Consider the following 12683-nt stretch of genomic DNA (forward strand, 5'->3'; position numbering starts at 1 on the left):
TACACTGGGACTGGTGCTTCTTAACTCGTTCATAAATGATCCGGAATTAGAAATGAACAATGAGGTGGTCACATTTGCTGAAGACACCATGTTATTTAGTGTTGGTAAAACAAAAAGGGATTGTGAAGAGTATGTATAAATGTATAAATATGTGTCTTATCTTAATTGTATTGCTCTAACAAACTTTGAATTGTAAAAAAATAATACTGTTTTCTAAGAAATATAAATGAATCTGGAAAGCCTGAATTGCATGATCAGGCTTTGGTAGGTCAGCTACAGTGCAGTCCTTTACATTACTCAGAAGGAAGTTCTATTTTCAGTGGGGTTACTTCCAGGCAAGTGGGTATTGGGTTGCAGTCTTACAAAAATATTATTAATGTTCTGGGGATTCAAGTTTCAGTCTCAGTAATTGTATCCTGAAATTCATGCTACTGATCTAGATATGCATGATGATCTATCCAACATTAGGTATCATAGCAAGGTACCATGTATTCAGGTATTGAAGAGATCTTCAATCTCTTTCAAAATTGTCTCATTTGGATGGAGACGTAGTGGTCAAAAAGTTCCGATTGGAAGAAAATAAAAACTTTTCTTTAAAACTACTCTGCTTTTACCATCTCATTCCTCAGTTACTGCTAATGTCTTCATTGAAGCATACCTGTATTTAGATATTAAAAATAATAGTGATTATAAATGATTATGATTGGAAACATCAGCTCACTGAGTGCAAAGAGGAGCTCTGGTGATGTAGAGCCTCATCCTCAGTGACATCAAGGTAAAAAGAAGTGAAACACATATGCAAATTAAGCACCCCTGCAAGTTTAATAACAGTGACTAAACTTGCCTTTTCCTAGTTAATAACTTAGTTTTTCAGGTGAAGAAACTCAGTAATACCAACAAAAGAAACAGATATGCAGGTAGAAAGCCAACAGGGCTGTGGAGGCTCTCCAGTTTATTGCACTGAGTGTCACCTGTATATCTGCCTGCTGGACTGAGGTTGTGGTTTGGTTCTTGTGTTGTCTTAAAGCCAAGGTTGCAGACCTGGAGAAGCTGAGAGGCAGAGACCTTTGGGGTCCTGACAGGGGCATCCCAATCCCTTGGTTACAGCTCCCCTTTGATCACAGAGAATGTGGATCTCATGGAAAGGGGGTTATGCCAAGGAAATTGGAAACAATCCCTTAGAAGGGGTTCTTTCCTTGGAAGATGACCAGATACCTCTCTCTTTGGGGTATTCTTCTGGAAGACAAAGGGCTTGTGGTACGGCAGATCTGATCATTAGATAGATACAGTAGCTGGTTTTGTGATGGGTGTGTAGGATGCATGCTATGAAGGTTGCAGGTATCATGTGTCCTCTTGATAACTTTGTAGATAGGGTTGCAGTGCCAATGACTTGTGAGAAACCAAATTTAGGTTGCTAGGTAGGAGCTGAAAGAGTTTTAATGCATAGTTGAGGTTATGGTGTGGCAAGGAGGAATTTAGATCGGTTAGTTGATGAGAACATTTTGGGACAACCCAGGCCTGTACAAAAGGAACAGGCTCCACTTGAACCAGCATAGAACCAGACTGCTGGCGCTTAACACAGAACTGAACCCTAGGTAAAAGCTAACAGGAACTGATAAGCATCTGGTTTGGGTTGAATCATCCCTAGAGGATGAATGTGAAAGTGTTTCCAATTGGCCAACTGGGGAAGGGGAAGAAATAGGACATAAGCATATGGTAAAACATGATAACCAGTAAGAAGCCTAAGGGCCTTAGTGGAAAATGCATATGCCAGAAACATCTGGAGAGGGACACCAATAAAAACAAATCTTTGAATACAACAGACACAGGAAACTGGCTAGGGAGGCAGTTGGACCATTGGTTGACGGAGGAGTTAAAGATGTATTAAAGAAGGATAAAGAGATGGCAAAGAAACTGAAAAAATGTAAAGCAGATAACCATACCTGAATTGAGATTTTCAGGAAGGGAGGCTTAAGAACTTAGTCAAACAGTGGTGTCAAGAGATGGCTCCAGCTGGTATTCATCCTAGATATCTTAAAGAACTCAAATGTGAAATTGCTGATTTTCTAATGAAAATATGTAAAACATCCCTAAGATTAGTCTCTCTACCAAGAAAGTGGCAAATGTAGCAACAATTTTAAAAAGGGGATCCAAGTGAAATCCAGGAAATTACAGCCCAGATAGCTGAACATCTCTTCCAGGTAAATTGGTAAAAAGTGTTATTAAAGACAAAACTATCCAGCACATAGAAGGCCTTTGGAAAGGCATGGAAGGGGACACTCTGGCCTGCAAAGGTTCCTAATCCAGCCCACAGAGCCTTCTTAAATTCCTCCAGTGAGCAAGGCCTGATCTCTGGAGGAATCCCCACTATTAACTCAAAGCTCGGATCAGAGATAACAGTGAGTGCGGCCAGCATGGGACTTGGCTGGCACTGGGAGTGGCAACTCTTCCCAGGCCTAGATGGGGTCAATGTGCACTGTGTAAAGCCAGTGACTCAGCCTACACTAGAAGAAGTGGCTGCTTCTTCCAGGATTGCCCGAGTCCCTTTCTCCATCCTAGACATGGAACTGAGAATGCCCAGAGAAAGGCAATATACACAGGGTAATGATATAGGCAAGGATGGCCATGCCCACTGACATCATTTGGCCAGTGGAGAGCCTGGTGAGGGGCAATTTAGCCCCCACCCATCTAATTTAGCTGCCCAGCCCTGCATGTAGCAATGTGCTGTGTCACTAACCATTTACAGTTCTATGAGAATGTCAATAAACATGTGGACAGGGGTGATCTGGCAGACATTGTTTACATAGTCTTCCTAAAGACTTCTGACAAAGTCCCTCACCAAAGAGTCTTGAGCACACTTTGCAGTCATAAAATAAGAGAAGTCCTCTTATGGATCAGTGACTGGTTAAAGAACAGAAAGAATAGGACTACGTAGCCCAATTATCCAAATGGAGGGAAGTAAATGGTGGGGTACCCCAAGGATCTACACTGGGACTGGTGTTTCTTAACTCGTTCATAAATGATCCGGAATTAGAAATGAACAATGAGGTGGTCACATTTGCTGAAGACACCATGTTATTTAGTGTTGGTAAAACAAAAAGGGATTGTGAAGAGTATGTATAAATGTATAAATATGTGTCTTATCTTAATTGTATTGCTCTAACAAACTTTGAATTGTAAAAAAATAATACTGTTTTCTAAGAAATATAAATGAATCTGGAAAGCCTGAATTGCATGATCAGGCTTTGGTAGGTCAGCTACAGTGCAGTCCTTTACATTACTCAGAAGGAAGTTCTATTTTCAGTGGGGTTACTTCCAAGCAAGTGGGTATTGGGTTGCAGTATTACAAAAATATTATTAATGTTCTGGGGATTCAAGTTTCAGTCTCAGTAATTGTATCCTGAAATTCATGCTACTGATCTAGATATGCATGATGATCTATCCAACATTAGGTATCATAGCAAGGTACCATGTATTCAGGTATTGAAGAGATCTTCAATCTCTTTCAAAATTGTCTCATTTGGATGGAGACGTAGTGGTCAAAAAGTTCCGATTGGAAGAAAATAAAAACTTTTCTTAAAACTACTCTGCTTTTACCATCTCATTCCTCAGTTACTGCTAATGTCTTCATTGAAGCATACCTGTATTTAGATATTAAAAATAATAGTGATTATAAATGATTATGATTGGAAACATCAGCTCACTGAGTGCAAAGAGGAGCTCTGGTGATGTAGAGCCTCATCCTCAGTGACATCAAGGTAAAAAGAAGTGAAACACATATGCAAATTAAGCACCCCTGCAAGTTTAATAACAGTGACTAAACTTGCCTTTTCCTAGTTAATAACTTAGTTTTTCAGGTGAAGAAACTCAGTAATACCAACAAAAGAAACAGATATGCAGGTAGAAAGCCAACAGGGCTGTGGAGGCTCTCCAGTTTATTGCACTGAGTGTCACCTGTATATCTGCCTGCTGGACTGAGGTTGTGGTTTGGTTCTTGTGTTGTCTTAAAGCCAAGGTTGCAGACCTGGAGAAGCTGAGAGGCAGAGACCTTTGGGGTCCTGACAGGGGCATCCCAATCCCTTGGTTACAGCTCCCCTTTGATCACAGAGAATGTGGATCTCATGGAAAGGGGGTTATGCCAAGGAAATTGGAAACAATCCCTTAGAAGGGGTTCTTTCCTTGGAAGATGACCAGATACCTCTCTCTTTGGGGTATTCTTCTGGAAGACAAAGGGCTTGTGGTACGGCAGATCTGATCATTAGATAGATACAGTAGCTGGTTTTGTGATGGGTGTGTAGGATGCATGCTATGAAGGTTGCAGGTATCATGTGTCCTCTTGATAACTTTGTAGATAGGGTTGCAGTGCCAATGACTTGTGAGAAACCAAATTTAGGTTGCTAGGTAGGAGCTGAAAGAGTTTTAATGCATAGTTGAGGTTATGGTGTGGCAAGGAGGAATTTAGATCGGTTAGTTGATGAGAACATTTTGGGACAACCCAGGCCTGTACAAAAGGAACAGGCTCCACTTGAACCAGCATAGAACCAGACTGCTGGCGCTTAACACAGAACTGAACCCTAGGTAAAAGCTAACAGGAACTGATAAGCATCTGGTTTGGGTTGAATCATCCCTAGAGGATGAATGTGAAAGTGTTTCCAATTGGCCAACTGGGGAAGGGGAAGAAATAGGACATAAGCATATGGTAAAACATGATAACCAGTAAGAAGCCTAAGGGCCTTAGTGGAAAATGCATATGCCAGAAACATCTGGAGAGGGACACCAATAAAAACAAATCTTTGAATACAACAGACACAGGAAACTGGCTAGGGAGGCAGTTGGACCATTGGTTGACGGAGGAGTTAAAGATGTATTAAAGAAGGATAAAGAGATGGCAAAGAAACTGAAAAAATGTAAAGCAGATAACCATACCTGAATTGAGATTTTCAGGAAGGGAGGCTTAAGAACTTAGTCAAACAGTGGTGTCAAGAGATGGCTCCAGCTGGTATTCATCCTAGATATCTTAAAGAACTCAAATGTGAAATTGCTGATTTTCTAATGAAAATATGTAAAACATCCCTAAGATTAGTCTCTCTACCAAGAAAGTGGCAAATGTAGCAACAATTTTAAAAAGGGGATCCAAGTGAAATCCAGGAAATTACAGCCCAGATAGCTGAACATCTCTTCCAGGTAAATTGGTAAAAAGTGTTATTAAAGACAAAACTATCCAGCACATAGAAGGCCTTTGGAAAGGCATGGAAGGGGACACTCTGGCCTGCAAAGGTTCCTAATCCAGCCCACAGAGCCTTCTTAAATTCCTCCAGTGAGCAAGGCCTGATCTCTGGAGGAATCCCCACTATTAACTCAAAGCTCGGATCAGAGATAACAGTGAGTGCGGCCAGCATGGGACTTGGCTGGCACTGGGAGTGGCAACTCTTCCCAGGCCTAGATGGGGTCAATGTGCACTGTGTAAAGCCAGTGACTCAGCCTACACTAGAAGAAGTGGCTGCTTCTTCCAGGATTGCCCGAGTCCCTTTCTCCATCCTAGACATGGAACTGAGAATGCCCAGAGAAAGGCAATATACACAGGGTAATGATATAGGCAAGGATGGCCATGCCCACTGACATCATTTGGCCAGTGGAGAGCCTGGTGAGGGGCAATTTAGCCCCCACCCATCTAATTTAGCTGCCCAGCCCTGCATGTAGCAATGTGCTGTGTCACTAACCATTTACAGTTCTATGAGAATGTCAATAAACATGTGGACAGGGGTGATCTGGCAGACATTGTTTACATAGTCTTCCTAAAGACTTCTGACAAAGTCCCTCACCAAAGAGTCTTGAGCACACTTTGCAGTCATAAAATAAGAGAAGTCCTCTTATGGATCAGTGACTGGTTAAAGAACAGAAAGAATAGGACTACGTAGCCCAATTATCCAAATGGAGGGAAGTAAATGGTGGGGTACCCCAAGGATCTACACTGGGACTGGTGCTTCTTAACTCGTTCATAAATGATCCGGAATTAGAAATGAACAATGAGGTGGTCACATTTGCTGAAGACACCATGTTATTTAGTGTTGGTAAAACAAAAAGGGATTGTGAAGAGTATGTATAAATGTATAAATATGTGTCTTATCTTAATTGTATTGCTCTAACAAACTTTGAATTGTAAAAAAATAATACTGTTTTCTAAGAAATATAAATGAATCTGGAAAGCCTGAATTGCATGATCAGGCTTTGGTAGGTCAGCTACAGTGCAGTCCTTTACATTACTCAGAAGGAAGTTCTATTTTCAGTGGGGTTACTTCCAGGCAAGTGGGTATTGGGTTGCAGTCTTACAAAAATATTATTAATGTTCTGGGGATTCAAGTTTCAGTCTCAGTAATTGTATCCTGAAATTCATGCTACTGATCTAGATATGCATGATGATCTATCCAACATTAGGTATCATAGCAAGGTACCATGTATTCAGGTATTGAAGAGATCTTCAATCTCTTTCAAAATTGTCTCATTTGGATGGAGACGTAGTGGTCAAAAAGTTCCGATTGGAAGAAAATAAAAACTTTTCTTTAAAACTACTCTGCTTTTACCATCTCATTCCTCAGTTACTGCTAATGTCTTCATTGAAGCATACCTGTATTTAGATATTAAAAATAATAGTGATTATAAATGATTATGATTGGAAACATCAGCTCACTGAGTGCAAAGAGGAGCTCTGGTGATGTAGAGCCTCATCCTCAGTGACATCAAGGTAAAAAGAAGTGAAACACATATGCAAATTAAGCACCCCTGCAAGTTTAATAACAGTGACTAAACTTGCCTTTTCCTAGTTAATAACTTAGTTTTTCAGGTGAAGAAACTCAGTAATACCAACAAAAGAAACAGATATGCAGGTAGAAAGCCAACAGGGCTGTGGAGGCTCTCCAGTTTATTGCACTGAGTGTCACCTGTATATCTGCCTGCTGGACTGAGGTTGTGGTTTGGTTCTTGTGTTGTCTTAAAGCCAAGGTTGCAGACCTGGAGAAGCTGAGAGGCAGAGACCTTTGGGGTCCTGACAGGGGCATCCCAATCCCTTGGTTACAGCTCCCCTTTGATCACAGAGAATGTGGATCTCATGGAAAGGGGGTTATGCCAAGGAAATTGGAAACAATCCCTTAGAAGGGGTTCTTTCCTTGGAAGATGACCAGATACCTCTCTCTTTGGGGTATTCTTCTGGAAGACAAAGGGCTTGTGGTACGGCAGATCTGATCATTAGATAGATACAGTAGCTGGTTTTGTGATGGGTGTGTAGGATGCATGCTATGAAGGTTGCAGGTATCATGTGTCCTCTTGATAACTTTGTAGATAGGGTTGCAGTGCCAATGACTTGTGAGAAACCAAATTTAGGTTGCTAGGTAGGAGCTGAAAGAGTTTTAATGCATAGTTGAGGTTATGGTGTGGCAAGGAGGAATTTAGATCGGTTAGTTGATGAGAACATTTTGGGACAACCCAGGCCTGTACAAAAGGAACAGGCTCCACTTGAACCAGCATAGAACCAGACTGCTGGCGCTTAACACAGAACTGAACCCTAGGTAAAAGCTAACAGGAACTGATAAGCATCTGGTTTGGGTTGAATCATCCCTAGAGGATGAATGTGAAAGTGTTTCCAATTGGCCAACTGGGGAAGGGGAAGAAATAGGACATAAGCATATGGTAAAACATGATAACCAGTAAGAAGCCTAAGGGCCTTAGTGGAAAATGCATATGCCAGAAACATCTGGAGAGGGACACCAATAAAAACAAATCTTTGAATACAACAGACACAGGAAACTGGCTAGGGAGGCAGTTGGACCATTGGTTGACGGAGGAGTTAAAGATGTATTAAAGAAGGATAAAGAGATGGCAAAGAAACTGAAAAAATGTAAAGCAGATAACCATACCTGAATTGAGATTTTCAGGAAGGGAGGCTTAAGAACTTAGTCAAACAGTGGTGTCAAGAGATGGCTCCAGCTGGTATTCATCCTAGATATCTTAAAGAACTCAAATGTGAAATTGCTGATTTTCTAATGAAAATATGTAAAACATCCCTAAGATTAGTCTCTCTACCAAGAAAGTGGCAAATGTAGCAACAATTTTAAAAAGGGGATCCAAGTGAAATCCAGGAAATTACAGCCCAGATAGCTGAACATCTCTTCCAGGTAAATTGGTAAAAAGTGTTATTAAAGACAAAACTATCCAGCACATAGAAGGCCTTTGGAAAGGCATGGAAGGGGACACTCTGGCCTGCAAAGGTTCCTAATCCAGCCCACAGAGCCTTCTTAAATTCCTCCAGTGAGCAAGGCCTGATCTCTGGAGGAATCCCCACTATTAACTCAAAGCTCGGATCAGAGATAACAGTGAGTGCGGCCAGCATGGGACTTGGCTGGCACTGGGAGTGGCAACTCTTCCCAGGCCTAGATGGGGTCAATGTGCACTGTGTAAAGCCAGTGACTCAGCCTACACTAGAAGAAGTGGCTGCTTCTTCCAGGATTGCCCGAGTCCCTTTCTCCATCCTAGACATGGAACTGAGAATGCCCAGAGAAAGGCAATATACACAGGGTAATGATATAGGCAAGGATGGCCATGCCCACTGACATCATTTGGCCAGTGGAGAGCCTGGTGAGGGGCAATTTAGCCCCCACCCATCTAATTTAGCTGCCCAGCCCTGCATGTAGCAATGTGCTGTGTCACTAACCATTTACAGTTCTATGAGAATGTCAATAAACATGTGGACAGGGGTGATCTGGCAGACATTGTTTACATAGTCTTCCTAAAGACTTCTGACAAAGTCCCTCACCAAAGAGTCTTGAGCACACTTTGCAGTCATAAAATAAGAGAAGTCCTCTTATGGATCAGTGACTGGTTAAAGAACAGAAAGAATAGGACTACGTAGCCCAATTATCCAAATGGAGGGAAGTAAATGGTGGGGTACCCCAAGGATCTACACTGGGACTGGTGTTTCTTAACTCGTTCATAAATGATCCGGAATTAGAAATGAACAATGAGGTGGTCACATTTGCTGAAGACACCATGTTATTTAGTGTTGGTAAAACAAAAAGGGATTGTGAAGAGTATGTATAAATGTATAAATATGTGTCTTATCTTAATTGTATTGCTCTAACAAACTTTGAATTGTAAAAAAATAATACTGTTTTCTAAGAAATATAAATGAATCTGGAAAGCCTGAATTGCATGATCAGGCTTTGGTAGGTCAGCTACAGTGCAGTCCTTTACATTACTCAGAAGGAAGTTCTATTTTCAGTGGGGTTACTTCCAGGCAAGTGGGTATTGGGTTGCAGTCTTACAAAAATATTATTAATGTTCTGGGGATTCAAGTTTCAGTCTCAGTAATTGTATCCTGAAATTCATGCTACTGATCTAGATATGCATGATGATCTATCCAACATTAGGTATCATAGCAAGGTACCATGTATTCAGGTATTGAAGAGATCTTCAATCTCTTTCAAAATTGTCTCATTTGGATGGAGACGTAGTGGTCAAAAAGTTCCGATTGGAAGAAAATAAAAACTTTTCTTTAAAACTACTCTGCTTTTACCATCTCATTCCTCAGTTACTGCTAATGTCTTCATTGAAGCATACCTGTATTTAGATATTAAAAATAATAGTGATTATAAATGATTATGATTGGAAACATCAGCTCACTGAGTGCAAAGAGGAGCTCTGGTGATGTAGAGCCTCATCCTCAGTGACATCAAGGTAAAAAGAAGTGAAACACATATGCAAATTAAGCACCCCTGCAAGTTTAATAACAGTGACTAAACTTGCCTTTTCCTAGTTAATAACTTAGTTTTTCAGGTGAAGAAACTCAGTAATACCAACAAAAGAAACAGATATGCAGGTAGAAAGCCAACAGGGCTGTGGAGGCTCTCCAGTTTATTGCACTGAGCGTCACCTGTATATCTGCCTGCTGGACTGAGGTTGTGGTTTGGTTCTTGTGTTGTCTTAAAGCCAAGGTTGCAGACCTGGAGAAGCTGAGAGGCAGAGACCTTTGGGGTCCTGACAGGGGCATCCCAATCCCTTGGTTACAGCTCCCCTTTGATCACAGAGAATGTGGATCTCATGGAAAGGGGGTTATGCCAAGGAAATTGGAAACAATCCCTTAGAAGGGGTTCTTTCCTTGGAAGATGACCAGATACCTCTCTCTTTGGGGTATTCTTCTGGAAGACAAAGGGCTTGTGGTACGGCAGATCTGATCATTAGATAGATACAGTAGCTGGTTTTGTGATGGGTGTGTAGGATGCATGCTATGAAGGTTGCAGGTATCATGTGTCCTCTTGATAACTTTGTAGATAGGGTTGCAGTGCCAATGACTTGTGAGAAACCAAATTTAGGTTGCTAGGTAGGAGCTGAAAGAGTTTTAATGCATAGTTGAGGTTATGGTGTGGCAAGGAGGAATTTAGATCGGTTAGTTGATGAGAACATTTTGGGACAACCCAGGCCTGTACAAAAGGAACAGGCTCCACTTGAACCAGCATAGAACCAGACTGCTGGCGCTTAACACAGAACTAAACCCTAGGTAAAAGCTAACAGGAACTGATAAGCATCTGGTTTGGGTTGAATCATCCCTAGAGGATGAATGTGAAAGTGTTTCCAATTGGCCAACTGGGGAAGGGGAAGAAATAGGACATAAGCATATGGTAAAACATGATAACCAGTAAGAAGCCTAAGGGCCTTAGTGGAAAATGCATATGCCAGAAACATCTGGAGAGGGACACCAATAAAAACAAATCTTTGAATACAACAGACACAGGAAACTGGCTAGGGAGGCAGTTGGACCATTGGTTGACGGAGGAGTTAAAGATGTATTAAAGAAGGATAAAGAGATGGCAAAGAAACTGAAAAAATGTAAAGAAGATAACCATACCTGAATTGAGATTTTCAGGAAGGGAGGCTTAAGAACTTAGTCAAACAGTGGTGTCAAGAGATGGCTCCAGCTGGTATTCATCCTAGATATCTTAAAGAACTCAAATGTGAAATTGCTGATTTTCTAATGAAAATATGTAAAACATCCCTAAGATTAGTCTCTCTACCAAGAAAGTGGCAAATGTAGCAACAATTTTAAAAAGGGGATCCAAGTGAAATCCAGGAAATTACAGCCCAGATAGCTGAACATCTCTTCCAGGTAAATTGGTAAAAAGTGTTATTAAAGACAAAACTATCCAGCACATAGAAGGCCTTTGGAAAGGCATGGAAGGGGACACTCTGGCCTGCAAAGGTTCCTAATCCAGCCCACAGAGCCTTCTTAAATTCCTCCAGTGAGCAAGGCCTGATCTCTGGAGGAATCCCCACTATTAACTCAAAGCTCGGATCAGAGATAACAGTGAGTGCGGCCAGCATGGGACTTGGCTGGCACTGGGAGTGGCAACTCTTCCCAGGCCTAGATGGGGTCAATGTGCACTGTGTAAAGCCAGTGACTCAGCCTACACTAGAAGAAGTGGCTGCTTCTTCCAGGATTGCCCGAGTCCCTTTCTCCATCCTAGACATGGAACTGAGAATGCCCAGAGAAAGGCAATATACACAGGGTAATGATATAGGCAAGGATGGCCATGCCCACTGACATCATTTGGCCAGTGGAGAGCCTGGTGAGGGGCAATTTAGCCCCCACCCATCTAATTTAGCTGCCCAGCCCTGCATGTAGCAATGTGCTGTGTCACTAACCATTTACAGTTCTATGAGAATGTCAATAAACATGTGGACAGGGGTGATCTGGCAGACATTGTTTACATAGTCTTCCTAAAGACTTCTGACAAAGTCCCTCACCAAAGAGTCTTGAGCACACTTTGCAGTCATAAAATAAGAGAAGTCCTCTTATGGATCAGTGACTGGTTAAAGAACAGAAAGAATAGGACTACGTAGCCCAATTATCCAAATGGAGGGAAGTAAATGGTGGGGTACCCCAAGGATCTACACTGGGACTGGTGCTTCTTAACTCGTTCATAAATGATCCGGAATTAGAAATGAACAATGAGGTGGTCACATTTGCTGAAGACACCATGTTATTTAGTGTTGGTAAAACAAAAAGGGATTGTGAAGAGTATGTATAAATGTATAAATATGTGTCTTATCTTAATTGTATTGCTCTAACAAACTTTGAATTGTAAAAAAATAATACTGTTTTCTAAGAAATATAAATGAATCTGGAAAGCCTGAATTGCATGATCAGGCTTTGGTAGGTCAGCTACAGTGCAGTCCTTTACATTACTCAGAAGGAAGTTCTATTTTCAGTGGGGTTACTTCCAGGCAAGTGGGTATTGGGTTGCAGTCTTACAAAAATATTATTAATGTTCTGGGGATTCAAGTTTCAGTCTCAGTAATTGTATCCTGAAATTCATGCTACTGATCTAGATATGCATGATGATCTATCCAACATTAGGTATCATAGCAAGGTACCATGTATTCAGGTATTGAAGAGATCTTCAATCTCTTTCAAAATTGTCTCATTTGGATGGAGACGTAGTGGTCAAAAAGTTCCGATTGGAAGAAAATAAAAACTTTTCTTTAAAACTACTCTCCAGTTTATTGCACTGTATTCTTCTGGAAGACAAAAACTTCCTGACTGTTAGAGCAGTACGACAATGGAACCAGTTACCTAGGGAAGTTGTGGGCTCTCCCACGCTAGAGGCATTCAAGAGGCAGCTGGACAGCCATCTGTC

At 41.3% G+C, this 12683-nt stretch overlaps 1 protein-coding gene across 1 annotated transcript in view; it reads right to left on the reverse strand.

Annotated features, from left to right (window-relative positions):
* The window catches only part of LOC134395308 (transmembrane protease serine 12-like), a 40196-nt gene that overhangs the window by 7059 nt on the left and 20454 nt on the right, over positions 1–12683 (reverse strand). The gene's annotated exons all lie outside the window — the stretch shown is intronic.

This window comes from Elgaria multicarinata, chromosome 3, assembly GCF_023053635.1.
Source record: "Elgaria multicarinata webbii isolate HBS135686 ecotype San Diego chromosome 3, rElgMul1.1.pri, whole genome shotgun sequence".
In the NCBI taxonomy this organism is placed as follows: Eukaryota; Metazoa; Chordata; class Lepidosauria; order Squamata; family Anguidae; genus Elgaria; species Elgaria multicarinata.